The following is a 20,415-nucleotide window of genomic DNA, read 5'->3' as shown; positions in this document are numbered from 1 at the left end:
TCAGGGCAGTTCTCTGCTCTGCCGTGCAAACCTGTCCACTGCAGGAGCTGCAATGCCCTTTCTCCTTTCTGTTTGCCTCATTGATGGGCCATTACTGCTTTTAAAAGTTGTGCACCATAACTATAAAAGTTACTTTTGCAGTGCATGAAAGGATGTAGCTTGACCAGCTGACAGAAAATAAATAAATTCTAGCTTCAAAATTAGACCGTGGGTGTGCTGGCTGCTCTGCCATCCCTTGTGTGCTGGACTAACAAGTGGCTCCAGATGCTTTGCCACATACAGCGAGTATTTATTGCCTGAAAAAAAATTTATGGGATAAATTGATCATCAAACAGCAAGGCACAGTAAAATGCCAGAGCAATCCTAGCCTGGCCTGCCAGGATAAAGCTGGCAGGTGCTTGAGCAAACTGCAATCTTCTGGAACAGGATTAAAATGTTTGCTCTTTGGAGTTGCAGTCCTCGTGGTGGCTGAAGGCGTATTTATATAAATTAATGAAATACTGATGGCTCTTTGGTGGTAATATGTAAAATTTTTGTGATAACATCCTGGAATTTGTTCTCAAGCAATGACCTCATTTGGGGGAAACAGAGCAGCATGTGGCCACCTCAGACACTCAGTAGGTGGAGAGAAACCTTTTACAAGGACATTTAGTGGCAGAACAAGGGGAAATGGCTTTAGACTGAAAGAGGACAGGTTTAGATTGGATATTAGGAAGAAATTCTTCCCTGGGAGGGTGGGGAGGCCCTAGCACAGGGTGCCCAGAGCAGCTGGGGCTGCCCCTGGATCCCTGGCAGTGCCTGAGGCCAGGCTGGACATTGGGGCTTGGAGCAGCCTGGGACAGTGGGAGGTGTCCCTACCCATGGCAGGGGTGGCACTGGATGGGCTTTAAGGTCCCTTCCACCCCAAACCATTCCATGATTTTAGGGGAGGTGGGGGAAGCTCTCACCATCGCTCTCTGGCTCATCCCAGGTCCCTGCCCCTCTCTGGCTGTTGTTCCCGTGCTCCATCAGCCCCAGGCTCATCAGCAGGGTATGGCAGAGGCCCCAGGAGCCATAAACTCACCACCCTTGTCCCCTGCTCCCTTCTGCCCAAGGATTTCTTGTCAGACAAGAAAATGGTTTCTTGTCAGAACCCATTTATCTGAAGTTAAATCTGGGGCAGGAGATCTGCTTCAACCATGGCAGAAAGCAGCTCTCCTTCTTTACCCCAGTCTGGGGCTCCAGTACATGATTCCTGGGGAAGCATAGGGTTCACCTATTTAAATAACTCCATTTCAAGCTTTTCCTTTGCTGCAGTACTTCTTTAGTCCCAATACTTGAAGCAATCCATGTTCCTCAGGGAGGAAGAAGAAAAAGAGGCAATTTGATATAAAATGACAGCAATTCCACACAGTTTGGACTTTCATAAAGGTGAGATTTTTCCTTTTCTCCTTCTCTCCTCATCTAACCCCCAACTCAGCTCAGCTTTTGGCACTGTTTTGTCCTGCCAGAAGAGCTCCTCCATCCCTTTTGTGCCTGCTTTTCACTGCGCCATTATCTGATACAGTCACAACATTAATTCCTGGGCAAAATCACGTTTCTCTCTATGGTGGGTAATTTCTAGAAAAACCTCTTTCTCTTGGTAGCAGGTATTTTTCTGCCACATATGTCCCTGCCTGTTTGAGACTCCAGGAAACCAGCCTGAGGCAGTGTTTAAAACCCTAATTCAGCTGTAATTTATATCTGCAGCTCCAGGTACTTAAAAGCAATTTTTGCTTCCATCAGCTGCGGAAGGAGTAGGATGATACGAGAAAACAGAGGTTTCTTCTGAATTTCACCAGAAATCCTGACAGAGGTTGTCTCGCTGTCCCTGCAGCCAGTGTTTCACACGAGCTCTCTGCTGAAGGACAACCAGAGGGAAAACCCTTAATTGCAATCCACGCTGGCTGGTTTCTGTCAGCAAACCTCCATCACTGCAGGCAGCAGCCAGGAGGGGGACCTGCTGCATCCCCAGCTGCTCCTTCCATCAGCTTATTAGCAAGGTTGCTTTGACATCCATCCCCCATTTTGCCTTCCTTTGTTCTGTTTTGTGGAATCAGGGAATCATAGAATGGTTTGGGTTGGAAGGGAACTTAAAGATCATCTCATCCTAACATCATTCCCACGGGCAGGGACATCTTCCACTAGACCAGAGTGCTGTCCAACCTGGCCTTGGACACTTCCAGTGTAGGGGCATCCACAAAATCTCTGGGCAACCTATTCCAGTGTTTCACCACGATCATAGGGAAGAATTTCTTCCCAATATCCTATCTAGCCCTGCCCTCTGGCACTGGGAAGCCATTCCCTGGCTCCTGGCCCTCCATGCCTTGGGAATTGTCTCTCTCCAGCTTTCCTGCAGCTCCTTCAGGCCCTGCAAGGCCACACTGAGCTCAGCCCAAAGCTTCTCCTCTCCAGGCTGAACAATCCCAGCTCTCGCAGCCTTTCCTCCCAGCAGAGCTGCTCCATCCCTCTGCTCATCCTGGTGCCTCCTCTGGCCTCTCTCCAGCAGCTCCACGTCCTCCCTGTGCTGGTCCCAGGGCTGGGGCAGCTCTGCAGGTGGGCTCTCACCTGGGCACAGGGGCACAGGGGCACAATCCCCCCCTCACCTCTGCCTACGCTATGGGATCAGCCCAGGCCATGGGGTTTCTGGGCTTCCAGGCTGGGCCATGTCCACCCTCTCATCCACCAGCACCTCCAAGTCCTTCCTGGCCGGGCTGCTCTTGATTTTTACATCCCCAGCCTGTGCCAGTACTGAGTGTTGCCCCAATCCATGTGCAGCACCTTGCACCTGGCCTTGTTAAACCACATGGAATTCCCATGAACCCACTGATTTCCCACCTTTAACCCTCTCTGGGAGGGTAAAACACTCTCTGAGCATCCTGAAGGCTCTCAGGAGCCCTGTCAGGAGAGGCGAGTGACGGCAGGGCCTGATGAGAGGCGGCAATCAGCCCTCAGCCATCAGACACCCTTCTGTCCGCATCAGCAGGAAACTTTTCACAATTCGGGTTTGTTTATTGCCTGAGCTCGCTAAAGGCCACAAAATGCTAATGTTAACGCTACGAGCACATTACTGCCTCTTTAATTTATTTCAGCTAACTTCCATGGATGGCATTTGGATAAGCTAAACTGCCAGTTGAACTGGATTTGTTGTGCAGTTCGACGTAAAAACCGTGCTGGAAATAGATCTGTATTCAGAGGCATCTAATTAGGAAAGCATCATGATAGTCAATGCAAATGTTTTCCAAGGCACTGCATCTGTGCACCGTGCATCAGTTGTGCACTGAGGCTGCAATATCCCTTTTCCAAGCAGTAAAAGCCAGCTAACGAGGAAAACACGCGCTTCCAGCCTGCCTCGGTGAAGGAAAGAGCAAACCTCGTGTTTTAGTGCCTCAGCAGCCCTGTGTAAATTTCCTCAGCAAAATCAGGAGGAAAAGAAGGAGGAAATAGGAAGGAAAATTTGCAAGGTGTACCAGGAGCCTGTGCAATGTTTATTAGCTGAGAGCTGTGGTTTACAAATGCCCATAGCCTTTGGCTGCACGCAAACACTGTTGGATATGCAAGGGTACAACCCAAATGTATCATTTTTGCAGGCCAAAGCACTTTGAAGTGGTCTGAGGATGCTGACCTGGGCTCCCCTCTTCTTTTTTCTTGTTTTAACAACAGTTTTTGTATTACAGTACACATGGACATGTGAATATAAATACTCATATATGTATATACAGATTTATAAAATCATGGAATGTCTTGGGTTGGAAAAGACCTTAAAGATCATCTAGTTCTACATTCCACTATCCCAGGTTGCTCCAAGCCCCATCCAACCTAGCCTAAGACACTTCCAGGGATCCAGGGGCAGCCACAACTTTTTTGTGCCTTTGTTCTTCCCACCCTCACCAGGAAGAATTTCTTCCCAATATCCCAATTAACCCCCCTCTCTGTCAGTTTGAAGCCATTCCCCCTTGTCCTGTCACTCCATCCCTTGTAAATAATCTCTCTCCATCTTTCTTGCATATTTCTTGTTTCTTGGTGAGATTTTGTCAAGTTTTTCATTAAAGCATTTTAAAATACTTTGAAAGCATCATAAGTGCAGTAGAATGCTTTTCCCTGTGCTTCTGAAGTGTTATAAAAATCCTTAAGGATCTGTGCAAACTCTCTAAAAAAACCTCAATTTGCTTCTAGCATCTAAACCTGACTAAAAATAACCAGTCCATCAAACTCAAAAGAACACAGAATTTTATTCAAGTTCACCTAGGGACTTGATTATTCTGTTGAAAATGGCAAAAAACAGCAATTCTGAAAATCCAGGCAGAAAAACAGATTGATCTCCTAGGTGTGTTTAGTCTCACTCTTTCAAAACAACAGATACCTCTCTTTTTCTGTGAGTGAGTAAATAATTTCTGGCCCCTCACATCTATAGAAAACTGCTTTTCTCAAGGAATTTAGTCAAAAAGTCACTGCAGCTCTATTTGTAGAACAAATGGGTCTTTAATGGTTTGCAATCTCATTTGAATATTCATGTTAATGTGCATTTTTTTTTTCCCATTTAGGAAATAATCATGTGGTAGCCAAGGACTCCCCATTAGCTGCAAAATGCAGTTCTTTAGGAAACTAATTTACCCTGATTCTTGACGAGATTGAGGGAACTACAAGGATCATTAGGGAAATTAAAAGCACCATATGTCTTCTACCTGTCCAAGGTTTAGTGTGCACAGCATCCCATGTACAGCTGTGGGGCTTGCCAAGGGTCTTCCTGCCCCTAGATGTTAAAAATCCTGACTGGCCATCATGGTTTGGAAAGGAACAGATGAGAATGGAATCATGGAATGGTTTGGGTTGGAAGGGACCTTAAAGATGTCTTGTTCAAACTCCCTGCTCTGGGCAGGGACACCTTCCACTGTCCCAGGCTGCTCCCAGCCCCAATGTCCAGCCTGGCCTTGGACACTGCCAGGGATCCAGGGGCAGCCCCAGCTGCTCTGGGCACCCTGTGCCAGGGCCTGCCCACCCTGCCAGGGAACAATTCCTGCCCAATCTCCCATCCAGCCCTGCCCTCTGGCACTGGGAAGCCATTCCCTGGCTCCTGGCCCTCCATGCCTTGGGAATTGTCTCTCTCCAGCTTTCCTGCAGCTCCTTCAGGCCCTGCAAGGCCACACTGAGCTCAGCCCAAAGCTTCTCCTCTCCAGGCTGAACAATCCCAGCTCTCGCAGCCTTTCCTCCCAGCAGAGCTGCTCCATCCCTCTGCTCATCCTGGTGCCTCCTCTGGCCTCTCTCCAGCAGCTCCACGTCCTCCCTGTGCTGGTCCCAGGGCTGGGGCAGCTCTGCAGGTGGGCTCTCACCTGAGCACAGGGGCACAGGGGCAGACCCCTCACCACAGATCCCATCACTTAGTGCTGTACAAAATGCTAATAAAATATGAGGAAAAACGAAGAAGAAAAGAGATGAAAATGGAGAATTTCAGCAGCTGTTCTCACTCAGCTGGTACAGAGTACCAGGATTTCTACAAATCCAGAGCCTTTTCCATGATTAGACTTACAGAGGTCAACAATTCACGTTAAAGATGCAACAGTTTTCCACAGACATTTTTTGGACTGTCCTGCTGGTGATGCCTTTTCCTGGTCTTAAAATCAAGAGTCAGACACGGTTAGAAGGGGGAAAGGGATTTTACCTTGGTATTTCTTTTAAGGATCCTTAGGTGTACACGTCCAGGTCATGTGCATTGAGATGCACCCCGCCGAGTCTATCTCCCCAACATCGGGTATAACATTATGGGTTTTACTAATTAGCACATCTATCAAAGATTCCCCAATGAGAGGCTCGAGTGAGCCCCCCTCCCCAAGGAACCTTCCCCTGGATGGTTCTCTCTTGGTTTACAGAATGTGTTCTGGAGAGGACCTTGGGGTCTGGGGCACACTGATCCCTGGCTACGAAGCTTCTAAGATGTTGAGTCTCTTAGCTTGACAAACAAGTCCAAGAATGTAGGCAAAAAGCACTAGGAGTACAGAAGTTGTAAAAAGGTATAACAGGGGTATAAAAGAAAAGGCAAAAATCTTCATGGCATCACTGGGAATTAGAAGGAAACAAAAATTTGACAAATGTTTGTGGCAATAGTTTTTGACAGAGCCCTTTAAATCTTTAGTCAGATATGAACTTGGTATGGTTCTTTGCATATTTTACTTGTTTCCTGGTAGTAGCAGCAATGCAAAGTGTATTGGATCTGTCTTCAGGGATTGCGTATTTAAATTTTCTTTATTAAACAGTTCAGTTGGTAAAGTGTATTTACAGGGTTTTTTTTTCTCTCTAACCAATTGTTTCAGAGATAGTTATTATTTGCTGTCATGTATTAAAGCACAGAAAAAGGGAAGGAGAGAAAAGAGGAGCCCTAAAGACTTTCTGCATCATTATCCATTTATTAAAGCACTTAGGAGCGTGAGTTACCTGCACATTTTTATGTGAGATCCATTCCAAGATGTTCTGACCATCCTGAATTATTGGGAGCTTTGCCTTGGAGAGTGAACTTCACAGCCTGGGTTTTAGGCACACCCTGGTTTTGTGCAGTGATCTGGGACTCGTGGCTGCAAAACCCAGAAGTGAAGGGCCCTGTTGACAAAGCTAATAAGGCTGTGAGAAATTGAACTACACAGAGGAACAACTGGAGAAAGTAAAAATTCTGCTGGAAGAACTCAGAAGAATCAGAGCAGCATTTTAGCAGATCCTGTTGCAATAGGACAAGGGGCAATGGTTTCAAACTCAGGGAAGATTTAGATTAGATAAAAGGAAGAAATTTTTTATGATGAGCGGGGTGAAACACTGGAACAGAGAGGTGGTGAATGCCTCATCCCTGGAAACACTGAAGGTCAGGTTGGATGGGACTCAAAGCAACCTGGTCTAGTGGGAGGTGTCCCTGCCCATGGCAGGGGGTGGAACTGGATGATATTTATGGTCACTCCCAACCAGAACCATTCTGTGATTCCCTGAACTCTGCCATGCATGTTACTGCCCAGTCAGCTGTTAAGTCAGATGGTGAAATAGGACTCATTAAAATACTGACCAGGGCAGAAGAGGGCAAAGGAGAGGGAGAATCTGATGTATGACACAAATATCGGAGAACACTTTTATCTACTGAGCCACTCAAAAATAAAATATTGCAGTTTTTAAATTTTTGTTTGTTTGTTTGTTTGCCAGGAGCTCCAATTTAACTCTCTTCTTCCTCCAAAGAGCATTTTCCTCTGTGTTCTTTTGTCCAGCAGATCTTTTTGCTGACAAACTCACATTTTTGTCCTCTAATAGGACACTTAGGGAAGTCAATAAGATTCGGGAAACCACTTTGCCCTGTCTGTACCCCAGCCAAATCACAGTGATGTTAAATGAACTGCTTTTAATAATTCATTGCAGCAGAATCTGGTTTACTTTTAGCCAGCTCTTAGAGAAGGAAAAAGGCTTCAGTTTCTGAGCTTCATCTTGCAGAGCTGATGAATTTCTCCCAGGCTGTTCCCAGATGCTTTTTCAAACTGGACAAATCCCCCAAATTTTCTCCCCTTTTCTCTCTGACTCCCAGAGGACAATTCCTCCTTGCCCTGTGCCTGCCAGCAGCCCTGATACAGGAGGTGACACATGGAAAGGCAATTACTTGTGTATCTTCCCATTATAAAAATCAGGGAAGGTTTTCACCTACTGATGGACAGATTTAATTAACCCTTCTCTCCTCAGTCACCACAGAAAATTAGCAGATCTCAGGCCCCAGACAGTCCCCAGGCAGAGGAGCTGTGCTGTGCCTTGCAGCTTCTGGGATTGTGGGAGGACAAACAACCCAAACACAACCCCAGAAAGGTAAAAAAGAGAGGAAATGGGGGCTGTGTCAGGTCTGTGATGTGTCCAGGAGAAAGCAACAATTTGTGCTTAGTCCTGGGTAACCAGGATGGGTTCAGGCTATGAGATGAAACAAGGGCTAGGGGCACAAATACAATTATTTTTAGCTTACCTAACATAAAAAAGGGAAGAAAGACAAGTGTGGGGGTACATGAGCCCTGAAAATGACCTGAAAAAAACTCCTCTGCCTTGAAACCTCTCTGTTTTTCCAGCCTTTGGTCTAACAAAAGTTATTCCCCGTGCCCTTCACCTCAATTATGTTTATGTATAAAGTAATATATTACCTAATAGCTGTGTTTGACCCGAAGCCTTGCTGTCTATATTGCAAGCACACATACATTTGAATGTGTGTGCATACACAGGTGCCTGTAACTTAAAAGAGTGTGTGTTGTACAGAGAAACAAAAATATTTCTGTTTCCCTAAAAAAAAAAGTAAAAGGAGAGGACTGGATTTATTCGTAGTGTAAATCAATGAATTGTCCTCAGCTGGAAAAGAAGTGGTGTTCAGTTTTACCAGCTGGAGACTGGGCCTGTAGCCCAAGCTCCCATTTTATGGGTCACAGGGAAGGGAGGCAGGGATCTCTCTCTGCAGGAGCTGTTCAGGGGAAGCTTTCTTGCAGGAATTACAGCTTCTTTGGAAGCTAAATTTGGGACAGAACAGCTGTGAGCAGCCCCCTCCAAAGTGTAATGACAATTATTAAAGGTTTCATAAAACGTGGAATAGCCTCATGGGATGTTCTCTCATGATCACAGGGGTTTAAAAGCTGTACCTAACACTCTGATTTTTGTTTGCTCTTCTCTTTGTTGGGAGCTGTTTTTTGCCATTTGACAGATGCTCTCTGGGTTGTGAGGGGTCCAATTCAGCATCCCATAGAGTTCAGCATCCTGTAGCACTTCTGAGCAGCCCCAGGAGCACTGCCCAGCTCTCAGAGGAAGCCAAGAAGAGAAAACATGAGGACTTCAGAGAACAGTTATTCGAATCACACTTTGGCTCCAATTTCTCAGCTGCACCACCACCAGCAAGAACACAGACATGGAAATGTCACAGAGATGGTAACCTTTAAAATGTTTTTTGCATTTAAAAAAGAATAAAAGCCCCAAAGCACGTGGCTGTAGCAGCCTGCAGCAGCATTTCCATGACTTCAGTGAGTTCCCCACCACAGCCATCAGCCCCTCTGCTCCTCTGTGTGCAGGGTGGCATCAGCCACTGCTCCTGGAGCATCCCCAGCAGGGACCAGCCAGTGCCACCAGCAGCAGGTTGGCACCACTGTCCCATCCACCATCCCTGGAGCTGAGTGCCCAGGAAAACCCAGCACAGCCCAGCCCATCTCTGCCAGCCAGGGACATTTTAATGCTGGAAATCCATCATAAATACAGATTTGTCTCTGCAACTGGAAGGCATTTGGCTGCATGTGTCAAAGAAATTTCTGTGTTTGTCCTTTAAATTTTCTTCTAAGGGGATTGCTCAGCCGTTTGAAGAATTAAGTTATACCTGAAATCTTCTGATGTGACCAATTGTTGAAAATGCTGGGATGTTTTCTGTATATGTGAAAATGTTATTTTGATAATGAAAAGTACTGGGATAAAAGTGTCCTGCAGTAAAAGCCTACTGAATGTATCCTGAATATGTTCACAATATATTCTGGTTATGTTCATATACTGAATGTTCTGAATATATTCAGACAGCATAAAAAATTACCTCCATAAGGCAAATAATGTCTGTAGAAATCATGTAGTAAATACTATAGCAAAAAAAGAGGGATAAATATCAACCTTTTCCTAGAACTACAGAAAATATTTCAATTTTTATAAATAAGTCAGGCTTGCAAGTTGTTCCCCAGAGTAACATACTTTGTTGATGTTTTGTTGAGATTTTTTTTTTTTTTAACAAATGTATATATATGTATTGATATTTTCCAGCACTCTGGGGAATGCTGAGATGTAATTGGCATCCTTCACTGCTTTTTTAAAATGACACTTCTTCAGACAGAATATATTTAGGTGTGGACCCAAGACTACCCTGCTGGTTGGAAACCTCAGCTATAAAAAAGTTATCTGAAAGTCATTAAAATGCCATCAATGATCTTTTCAGGCAAGGTCATTGCTTAGGAACCCATCAGAAACTTTCTGCACACTATAAAGCACATCAAAAATAACTGGGTTGCAAAGGCAGCCATCTGAAGTGGAGAAAGGCCAGAATTAGATACCCCTGCAGTATTAATGGTTCTTGCTCTTCCATGATGGAATGTGTTATGACACAGGTTTTGACTCCACCACCCTCTGTCCCCCCTCCCCCAGCCCACTCCTATCATAGGAAAAGGGACATTTTTCTTCTCTACTACCTGTATTTTATTTCGAATTCAGTGTTCAGAGGCTGAAATGAACATGAAATTATTCATTGTCTCCCTGGAGATTTCCTGATTCTAATTTCATTTCACAGATGCTGTCAGACAGTGCCCAAGTGTTCCACAAAGATCCCTGAGCTTCTCTGCACGGGGTCATGGTGAGATGAAGCAGCAAATGTCTGCACATGAAGGACAAAACCCCACCTGGCTTTTGGGACCTCACATTATGGTCATATCTGGAAAATACTTGGAGCATTCTGTATGTGAAAAGCCAAGGTGAATGGCTGTAATGTGTCAGCCAGGGCTGGCCAAGATCATGTCACTGTCAGACAGCAAGAAGAGTCCTGAGAACTGGCACGGGGAACTTCAGGAATCCCCAGCTGTGCTCTGGAAAACTGACATGGCAGAGGGGACATCCACCCTCCCTGACAGAACAGGCTTCCCCAGGTCTGCAAAGGGAGCCCCTTGCATTCTCCTCTCCTCTCCTCTCCTCTCCTCTCCTCTCCTCTCCTCTCCTCTCCTCTCCTCTCCTCTCCTCTCCTCTCCTCTCCTCTCCTCTCCTCTCCTCTCCTCTCTCCTCCTCTCCTCCCTCTCCTCTCCTCTCCTCTCCTCTCCTCTCCTCTCCTCTCCTCTCCTCTCCTCTCCTCTCCTCTCCTCTCCTCTCCTCTCTCTCCTCTCTCTCCTCTCCTCTCCCTCTCCTCTCCTCTCCTCTCCCTCCTCTCCTCTCCTCTCCTCTCCTCCTCCTCTCCTCTCCTCCCTCTCCTCTCCTCTCCCTCCTCTCCTCTCCTCCCTCTCTCTCCCTCTCTCCCCATTTCAATTCTCCTAGAAACGGAATCATAAAACCATTAAAGTTGGAAGAGACCTTTAGGATGATGAAGTCCAGCTGTTAACCCAGCACTGACACTGTAACCCCTAAACCACTAAATCACATCACCCAGCACCTGATCCTGATGCCTCTTAAACACCTCCAGGGATGGTAACTCCACCGCCTCCCTGGGCAACTTATTTCCATGCCTGGCCACCCTAATGGTGAGTTTTTTGATTCTAATATGTGATCTGAATTTCCCCTGTCTCAGCTTAAGTCTCTTTCCTCTGGTCTTCTCCTCATTTATTAAGCAACTACTGGCACAGACGTGCCAGAGAAGCCGTGGCTGCCTCATCCCTGGAAGTGTCCAAGGCCAGGCTGATCTTTAAGAGATGATCTTTATGGTCCCTTCCAACTCAAACCATTCCAAGATCCTGATATTCTTTGAGCTACAACTTTTTTGGGCAACCTGCCACTGGGTTCAGGCTGAGCCAAATCAAGCCCTTTGTGCAAAGCAATGAAGGCTGAAATCTCGTGTCTCCAGAACGACTTTGGAGAAATCATCTAATCCCTGCAGCTCTCCCTTCCCCAATGGTGTTGGGGGGGGCCTATAAAGCACTCAGGCTCCTGAGTTATTTGGTTATGCTCCTGACAATGTCTTGTAGAAGTGCCAACAGAGACTTTACCAGCAGCTTTTCCCCTCTGAGGTCTGCAGCTCCGGAGCCTTTAGTACAGGAATTGTTGCTGTGCCTATACAGCAGGGAGTACCATCCTTTTCAGTGCAAATAAGACTAAATTAAAAGCTCAGAGACATCTGACTGTAGTGTTCTGCCATCTTTGAGGCTGCGTTGTGTCACTCTCGGAGTCACAATAATATTTAGCACTGCCCCTGTTTCTAAATGCTGAATTTTTCAATTTTGCTTAAAACTGCAAAAGATAGAAGCTATATTGTCAAGCCTGACCTGACACAGACATCAGCTGTGCACACCTTGGTGAATTTAAAGTTGTGGTGGATTTTGCCAGTGTCTTAACTCCTGATCTCTGCCGGTTTTCTTCCCCAAGTGGGTCACTTTCTGTCTTTATTAACCACTTACCTGCCTGCTTCTCTCATCGTAAACCCCTACTAAAGACTTTGGGACTTCAGTGACTGTAAAAATAAGATGGATTTTGTCCTGTCAGAACTAGATGTGTGTTTTACTGGGAAGTAAAACTGGAAGTATGGAGGCTTTGGAGATGAGTTTCTGTTATGGAACCACGTAAGAAACAAGTCAATATACTGCTAGGTAATGGGCAAGAGTTGCTCTTTTCTTACATGATCCGGGCTAACGCTCTTTATTGAGCTGCAAACGCTGCTCCAGATCTCATGTGTTGGAAATGGTTTCATCCTCTTGCACATAATGTGCTGTTTTCCTCCAGGAACTCTGCTTTTTGTTTGTGTTTGGAGGTTGCCCCGGGGAGTGGGATGTACCCTGAGCTCTGTGGATCTCAATCTCCCTGCTGAGTTCAACCATGTCAGCACCAGCTCCAGCTCTGCTGGTTCAGCTGCCTGGTCACTTGGGCACTGTTTAAATTTGCATGGCAAAATTTCAAGCTTCTGTCAGGCCCAGCATGCACAGCTAAAAAAGTGCTGCTTGGGAACCCTCACTGAACTCCAGGAAAGTTGTTGGTACCCTGGGCTCAGGAAGGGCTGGTTTCACCAAGCCTGCTGAGCCCCAGTCCTTGTCCAGCCTTGTCCTGGCTGCTCTGGTTTCCAGACAAAGCAGCACAGAGAAAATCTGTCCATGTGATCATCACTGGATGTGGCCAAAACCACTTTCAGTTCTTAATGTGAGTGTTGGAAATTCTTTGTTTGCCTCTCAGGGAAAAGAGGTGTGCAGCTTCCCAGGAGAATGGAAATTCTGAAATTTGCCTTACTTCATTTTATAAGGAAAAAGCCTGCACAACCATAAACGCAAATGTTTATTTTCTGATCCTGGCCTGCTGTGGCTATAGATGGTGGCTTGGGCTGCTTTCTGGAAACTGAGGGAAGTTGCCAAGGTCACCCAAAGGGTGGAGATTTGCCCTGGTGTTGGGAGGGGACTCTCAAAGGCCCCCACCTAGCAACTGAATCCCCACAAGCCTCTGCTAGACCCCAAATCCAGGAGAAAGAGGCTACCAACAGGGAGATGCCCTGGAATGCCAGGAGATGGTTTGTTGGCCTCAGAGCCTCAGATGCAGATAACTCTCATTTATCTTGGGCCTGCTAATTGAACTGGCAGGAGACCAGGTTGTTTTTAAGCTGAAAATGAGAGACTGGCACGAAAATTTTGGGTCCACTGAGTGATCTTTTCCAGCAAAATCCCTAAACATCAGGCTATGCTGGAACAAATCTACTGAGAATAATCATAACTAGTAGCAGTAATTTTTGTGCCAAACACATTCTTCATGACATTGTCTTCTCTGGCATAAAGTTTTCTGCATGTTCCTGAGGAGGCAAACACTGACCATCTCCATTTGCCACCTATGGGAATGGCTGTGGGGCTCCTGTTTGCTCTGGGAGGGATGGGACAGCTCTGAATGCAGCTCCCAGAGACCTGCTGGGTGCATGTGGGCTTGAGAAGTGGTTCACAGTTGTGAAGGGAAATCATGGGCTTGCTATACCTTTAAGATTTGATGCAGAGACTTTCTAGCACTCAGACTTCATCCAATTCTTTTCCTTCTCTTCTAGTTCTACTCAGTGTAAATTACTGCCTTCACCTTGCCCTGAGCTTTTGTCTCTAAAAGTCTTTGACTTGTGATCTTCCACTGAATGGATTAAGGAGCTCAACTTTTTGCTGTGAGGGGGAAAGAATAGAATAAAAATGTATAAAGATAACCAGAGGACATTGTCTCCTGGATAGGGCAATATTGGCTAAAGGGTGGGCCAGAAAAATTCCGATTTGCCTGTGCACCCGCACAGGGCTGAGACAAACCCTGGAGAGTGACATGGATGGAAGGAGCTGATGCTGTGGTTTCAGCATCTTTCCCTGCTCCCTGCCCCCACATGCCAGGCAGTGAAAGGGCTGTGATGGTCACTCTCACATGATCCTGGCCAAGGGCACGAGTGGGGATGAGCACACACCGGAATCACAGATGAGCCACTCACAGCAGCAGGGGACACTGTAGTGCCACATTGACCACAAATAACCCACAGTCCCACCCCTTTCCAGAGAAGAAACTCCCCCTGTTTGCTCTGAAAACCACATCCAGCTGTGCCAGACTCCAGCCCTGGCCCAGGGGAGAGCAGCCCAAATCCCAAACCCACCCCGCGTGTTGCAAGCTGCTCAATCCCAAATCCTCCTCAAATAAAATCTGAAACGAGCTTCACCCTCTCTCAGGAGTGTTGTCTTGGATCTCTTTGAAGTGACAAGGTAGCTGCAGAGTTATTTTTAGCAGCACCTCATCAATTCTGTGTTCCTGAGCGTGTTGGCTCCTCCACCTGAGGTGATTCTGCTTACAAATACTGGAGAGGGTTCACCTTCAGAGATGATATTTTAATTAGAAGTGCAAAGAACTATGGCCCAATGTGTCAGAGACTAATGAACGAGCTTTTGTGGTTGGTAGAGAGCAGATTGCCAAGGTATCCATTCCTCCTGTACTGTGTAAGATGAAATGCAACTGAAGATGTTGCCATTTTAAAAGGAAAATCTTATTAGAGCCCAGGCAAGGATATCAGAATAAAATAAATGGCTCCTGGTGCTTCTTCATCTATTTGTATGTAGGTTCAGGTGTGATTATATAGTCTGCTATCAACTTTAATTAAGCTTTCCCTTTGCTGCTGACCCTGGAGCTTAAATATAATTTGTTCTATAGGAAGAACAAGTGGTATGAGCTCAGTGTTTTAAAGTTCAAATTGATTTAGGTTACATTTGATTTAAATTTTCTTATGGAAGCATATAATTTTACTATTACTAATGTTGGAGCAATTACACAGAGGTGAAGAATCTGGTACAGAGCAGAGCCTTGCAGCTCTCTAATGCTTCTCTTCACGAGCAGAAATGTTCCTGCCTTGTGTTTTTGGTGTAATTTTATTTAAATCCAACAGAGTCCCAGTGAGCTCCCACTTTTCCTGCACATCTCTGTGGCTCACCAGGCAGGCCAGAGGTGGCAGTGGGACACACTGGTGCACAGAGGCTCCAGCAGACCTGTCCCCACCTGGGGATAGAGGTGAAGCCTTTAATACTGCCAAGCTATTTATCCTCTCCAACAAAACAGGAGTGCTTTCCTTAGGAGGGCTGGAGCTGCAGCTCTGGGCAAGGCAGGCGAGCCAGGCACTTCAGGCAGGGTGGCTGCTTGATTTCTAGCCTCTGGACTGACCCTTATCCATCAGAGCTGAGCTGTTTGTCCTTCTGTCTCCAGGATGTTTGGGAATGGTCTGAGACTTGTCCTGGACACAGGGGAGCCCCTGGCCCCACTTCTCTGCTTCTACAGAAGCAGGGTGGTGGGCACCAGGGCTGCAAGAGCTCAGCCTGGGGTGTGAGAAGGACTGGGAGATGCTGGAGATGCCAGCTGAGATGAAGGAAGATGTTCCCTAGGATCCAGAGGCAGCTGCACTGAGTTTCTGAAAATTGAGGGCAGGATGGGATGGGGAGAAAGGATGACACCTGGAAGGGTGTGGGAGGAGAGATGATTGTCAAGCTGTTTGTGAACCCAGTGTGTTTTCCTCAGAGAAAATCTGCAGGATCAGCCACAGGCAAGGAAAATTTATGGCAATACATGTTTCAATATGTGCTCGTTATTTCCAAGCCCCTGCTGCAATGCTCCCTTCCCTCCCCACACCATCCAAAACATCCACTGCACTACAGATAGCCCTGAAACATCTGCTTTCCCTGCCTAACTCTTGAATCAGTTAATTTTGCTACCCCACTGAGACTGAAGCCCCTAAAGAAAGGAGAAACTTCAGGTGCAAAGAAAAGGTGCAAAGATGTAGCTTGACTGAGCTTGGGCAATGTTCCAAAATCATATTACTGCTGTGATGACAAGGTGTCTTAATGACAGCATTTCTTCAGGTTTTCCACCTTTTCTTGCCATTGTGTTGTGGATTTCTCTCACCACTATGTGCTATCCTTTTATGAAACACCTATCTTTCTCACTTCCAATTAAGTAAAGAGTCCAAAGGTTTGAACTGTGGAGGGGGAGGGCTGTGCTTTCTGACAGGCTCAGAGGATGAAAACTTGATGGTTCCAATGTAAAACAAGTGACTTTGCCAATGTAACTCAAAGCAAGTTTTTCAGTTTAGGTGCTGTCAGAAATTGGTGTTGGCATTACTGTCCCATGGGCAAGGGCAGGGATCAGTTTCTCTCACACTCAGTCCCAGAGATTTCAAAGTCTTTTATGTGCATATATTTCCCATTAATAAAAAACTCATTTAAAAAACCACTGGCTAGAAATTCTCTGTGTGTGCCCAGCAGCACCAGAACAAATACCTGCAGCAGCTTTCCCCCTGACAAGCACTTTGCAGAGACAGGCCTGCATTTTATGCTCAGATGGCTGCTCCAACAGGAGGGAAATCTGTCCCCTCTCACCGTGGCTGTGCTGTGTTTGGTCAGCTGTCTCAGGGTCATCCCTGTCACTTGTCCCCTTGCCCACCATCTGGCCTGAAAATCAGGTGCCTGTGAAGGGGAAAATCCTTCACCTGGGACAGCAGAGCCAAGAGGGAGGGTGCTGCAGGGTGTGGAGGTCCTGTGCCAAACTTTCCCATGCTGAATTCCTCCTGGGAAGTTTGCAGGGCCCCTGTCAACCCTAAAAATAGTTATAGAGCTTTTTTTTTTGTGTCCATTCTAGCACCTTCTGTCCTGAAACCCTGAAACAAATGAGCACAACACTTGCTGTGGAAAAAGGAGGAATAGTTTGGAAAGCACAACCCCATCCCCAGGGAGGAGCTCTGCATGACCCCCCAGCAGAGTGAGCAGCGTGTGCTGGGCTCCTGCAAAGGCATTTTCATTCTGGGGAGGGAGGGGAGCTTTCCCTTGGGAGGCTCAGGCAAGCTCAGAGAAAATTAATGGTGAAAAGCACTCTCTTTTTCCCTGCTGGAATGCTTCATAGTCAACCAAGAGAGCCCATTAAGCAACTGCTGTGACCTAAAATAACCTGTCTAGCACTAAAATTATGAACAGGCTGTATGGGTTTTTTTCCTTCTTTTTACCTTTCCTTCCTTTCAAAATAAAGCTTCCTTCTCTGGGAGAGTTTCTCAGCCTGCTCAGGAAGATGTGCTGGCAGAGTTTGCCCATCCAGCTGCCCCTTTATCCCACCTTTTTGCCATTCATATTTTCAGAATAAAAAAACACCCCCCAAAATGAAAACTCAAGCTAAACCTCATCTTCGTACACACCTGACTGTGCTGGCAAAGTGTGTTGGATGTCAAAGTCTGGAGACTTTTACCCCTAATTACTGAATGAAAGGATTCAGGAAGAGACCTATTGCCCACCTGCAAGCCAGGGATAGGTATCATCCCTTCAGCTACCTGGGAAAATGGGAAATCAGGTTGCACAAAGCTCCTCTGGACTCTTTTTTATCCCAAATGGCAGCTCAGGGTTCTTTTGTTTGTTTTTCAACTACATTATTTGGTGTAATAAAACCTCACCTTGCTCATAACTCCTAACTCTTCATAGCTTTGGTACCACTGCTGTGGAACTCACCTGGGTAAAAAAATAAATGACCAAAAGATAAACATTTAAACTGTCAAAATTTCTTCGGTTCTGGTTAGGAAAAACAAGTTTCAACCTGAAAACAAGGAGAGGGGAAAAACTCTTCTGAGTTAAACTGCAGTTGTGTTAATCAGACAATTTAAATGAAACAGTAATGGAATAAAGGATAAAAGGGTTCTTAGAAAAGGCAGGAGTGAGGGAGTTGCTAACTCATTTGAGACAAAAAGGGAGACTTAATTGCTATCTGTGAGTCATTAAAGGGTTAGCTGAGGTTGGGGTATGAGGAAAAGTGTAACGTGAAATAGAGTGAGTCTCTCTCAGGAGGTATGATTTCTAGGAGATAGAAGACAGGGAAGAATTTTAGCTCTTAATTTCATCTTTTGAAGTGAAGTCTCCTATCGCCCTCGGGACCAAGATGGAGTCACAGTTTTGTGCAAGACGTGCTTACACTGATACCTTGATGTTCTGATACCTTCAGGGCTTTTCTTTGGAAATCTCATGCTGATGCCAACTGCTGTTTTCACTTCTATGAATATTTTCCAAGTGGGCATTTGGTGCAATGGGGGAAGTGGCGAGCCCAGCAGTGTGCCCAGGTGGGCAAGAGGCTGATGGCCCCTGGGCTGGATCAGGAATTGTGTGTCCAGCAGGAGCAGGGCAGGGATTGTCCCTCTGTGCTGGGCACTGAGAGGCCCCTCGAGGGCTGTGCCCAGTTCTGGCTCCTGCAGGAGAGCCCTGGAGGGGCTGGAGCGTGTCCAGGGCAGGGAAGGGAGCTGGGAAGGGGCTGGAGCCCCAGGAGCGGCTGAGGGAGCTGGGAAAGGGGCTCAGGCTGGAGCAAAGGAGGCTCAGGGGGGACCCTGTGGCTCTGCACAAGTCCCTGACAGGAGGGGGCAGCCGGGGGGGTCGGGCTCTGCTGCCAGGGAACAGGGACAGGAGGAGAGGGAACGGCCTCAGGCTGGGCCAGGGGAGGCTCAGGGTGGACAGCAGCAGGAATTTCCCCATGGAAAGGGTGGTCAGGCCTTGGCAGGGGCTGCCCAGGGAGGTTTGGAGTGCCCATCCCTGGAGGTGTCCCAGGAAGGGCTGGAGGTGGCACTCAGGGCTCTGGGCTGGGGACAAGGTGGGCATCGGGCACAGCTGGGACTCCATGATCTTGGAGCTCTTTTCCCACCTTAATGACTCCATGATTCTAAGCATATCACGTGCCAGGATACAGGCATACAGGATCCATGGATATTGATGGTTCTCTTCCGGCATTTAAAATGGTGCTGGCAGAGACACATCAGCACTCTTCCTGTCCCCTTGGTCCTGCGGATCAGTGCATCCAGCATGGGCTCGGCTGCTCCCGGCTGCACTGATCCAAGAAAAGATTCCTTCTACCTGGACTAGATGGGAGTAGGACAGGCAGTCCCTCAGAGCCCCTGTTCCATGTTTATCCAGTGCTGCTGGGAAGATGAAAAGCCAATAAAGCCCCAAGCCAAGGGGACCGTGCACATGTTTACAGTTGCACACACTGGAGATCCGTCGGGATGCAGGGCACAGAGCCAGGCTCCCCGCAGCTCCGAGCCTCCTGAGGGAAGCAGCAGCCTGGTTCCACTCTGATTTCAACCAGCAGGAGACTTGCAGTGAATTTATTTGAATATGGCCCAAAGGCATCCTCAGTTCATAAGGAGGATGGATATTACCAGGCACATTGAATACAGATGAGGAGGAAGTCTCATTAAGTCAAGGACGGTTGACACTTTACCAGATCATCAGCCAAATGTAGATGTAGGGAGATGTTGGAACATTTCCACTATCAGCAGGCACCAGGAGTTTAAAACGTGGCTCTTTCCTCCCTTCATCACTGGCTCATTCTTGCCTGTCACTGAAGTTTTGATGGGCAGCCACAGGACCCACCACCCCTGTGCTTGAGGGAAGCCAAGAGCCACAGGAACAAATGCATCAAACCTCAGTTTTGTCCAAAAGCTTTTCACCTTTTTACAGAGGACAAGGAGGAAGCTTTGAATATAGAATATGAAAGTGTTTGGAGACTCAAAAGTCCTGAATGCTACTGCGTAAATCAATTTTTATTTCTGCATGCAGTGCTAATGCCCCATCCACCTCAAGCTGAGCACAGCAGAAAGACTTTTGAGGGAATAAAAAAGGACTGAATTGCCCCAAAATCTTCTATAAAAGTTTCATTTTCTGTGCTTTTTCAATGGGAAATAGTAGAAGACATTTCTATCTGCATGTTTTAATTAGGTTCTTATTAACATCATTTTTCTCTACGGTAAAAAGAAATAACACATCAAACCAAAGCAAATGAATAGCTTAATCTTTTTTTCATGGAGTCATTAAGCTTGGAAAAGACCTCCAAGATCATTGAGCCCAACCTTTGACTGAACACCCCCTTATCAACTTAAACCATAGTACTGACAGATAGTTACTTCATTCTGTTTGGAAATATTTCATGGGTAATTCTTAATGGTTTAGTTTTAATTTTTGGTTTGGAGGCGAAAGGTTGGGTGTTGATATTTTTGGGGGGGGCTTTTTGGGCTTGTTTTGGTTTGGTTATTTGGTGGTGTCCTTTTTTAAAATTTTTAATGTTTTACGACCATATTGGTCAAACATGCAGACTAGATGGGAAATGATTCCTTAACTGAGTGACATCTCAGCAATCTGCAGGTCTAGAAGAAGTACATACCTTGAGGATGTCTTCATTTGGTCTCTTCTGTTGGGTTCTGTA

Source organism: Corvus cornix, chromosome 1, assembly GCF_000738735.6.
Source record: "Corvus cornix cornix isolate S_Up_H32 chromosome 1, ASM73873v5, whole genome shotgun sequence".
NCBI lineage: Eukaryota > Metazoa > Chordata > Aves > Passeriformes > Corvidae > Corvus > Corvus cornix.
The sequence above is the reverse complement of the archived record's forward strand: the minus strand, read 5'-3'. Positions refer to the sequence as shown.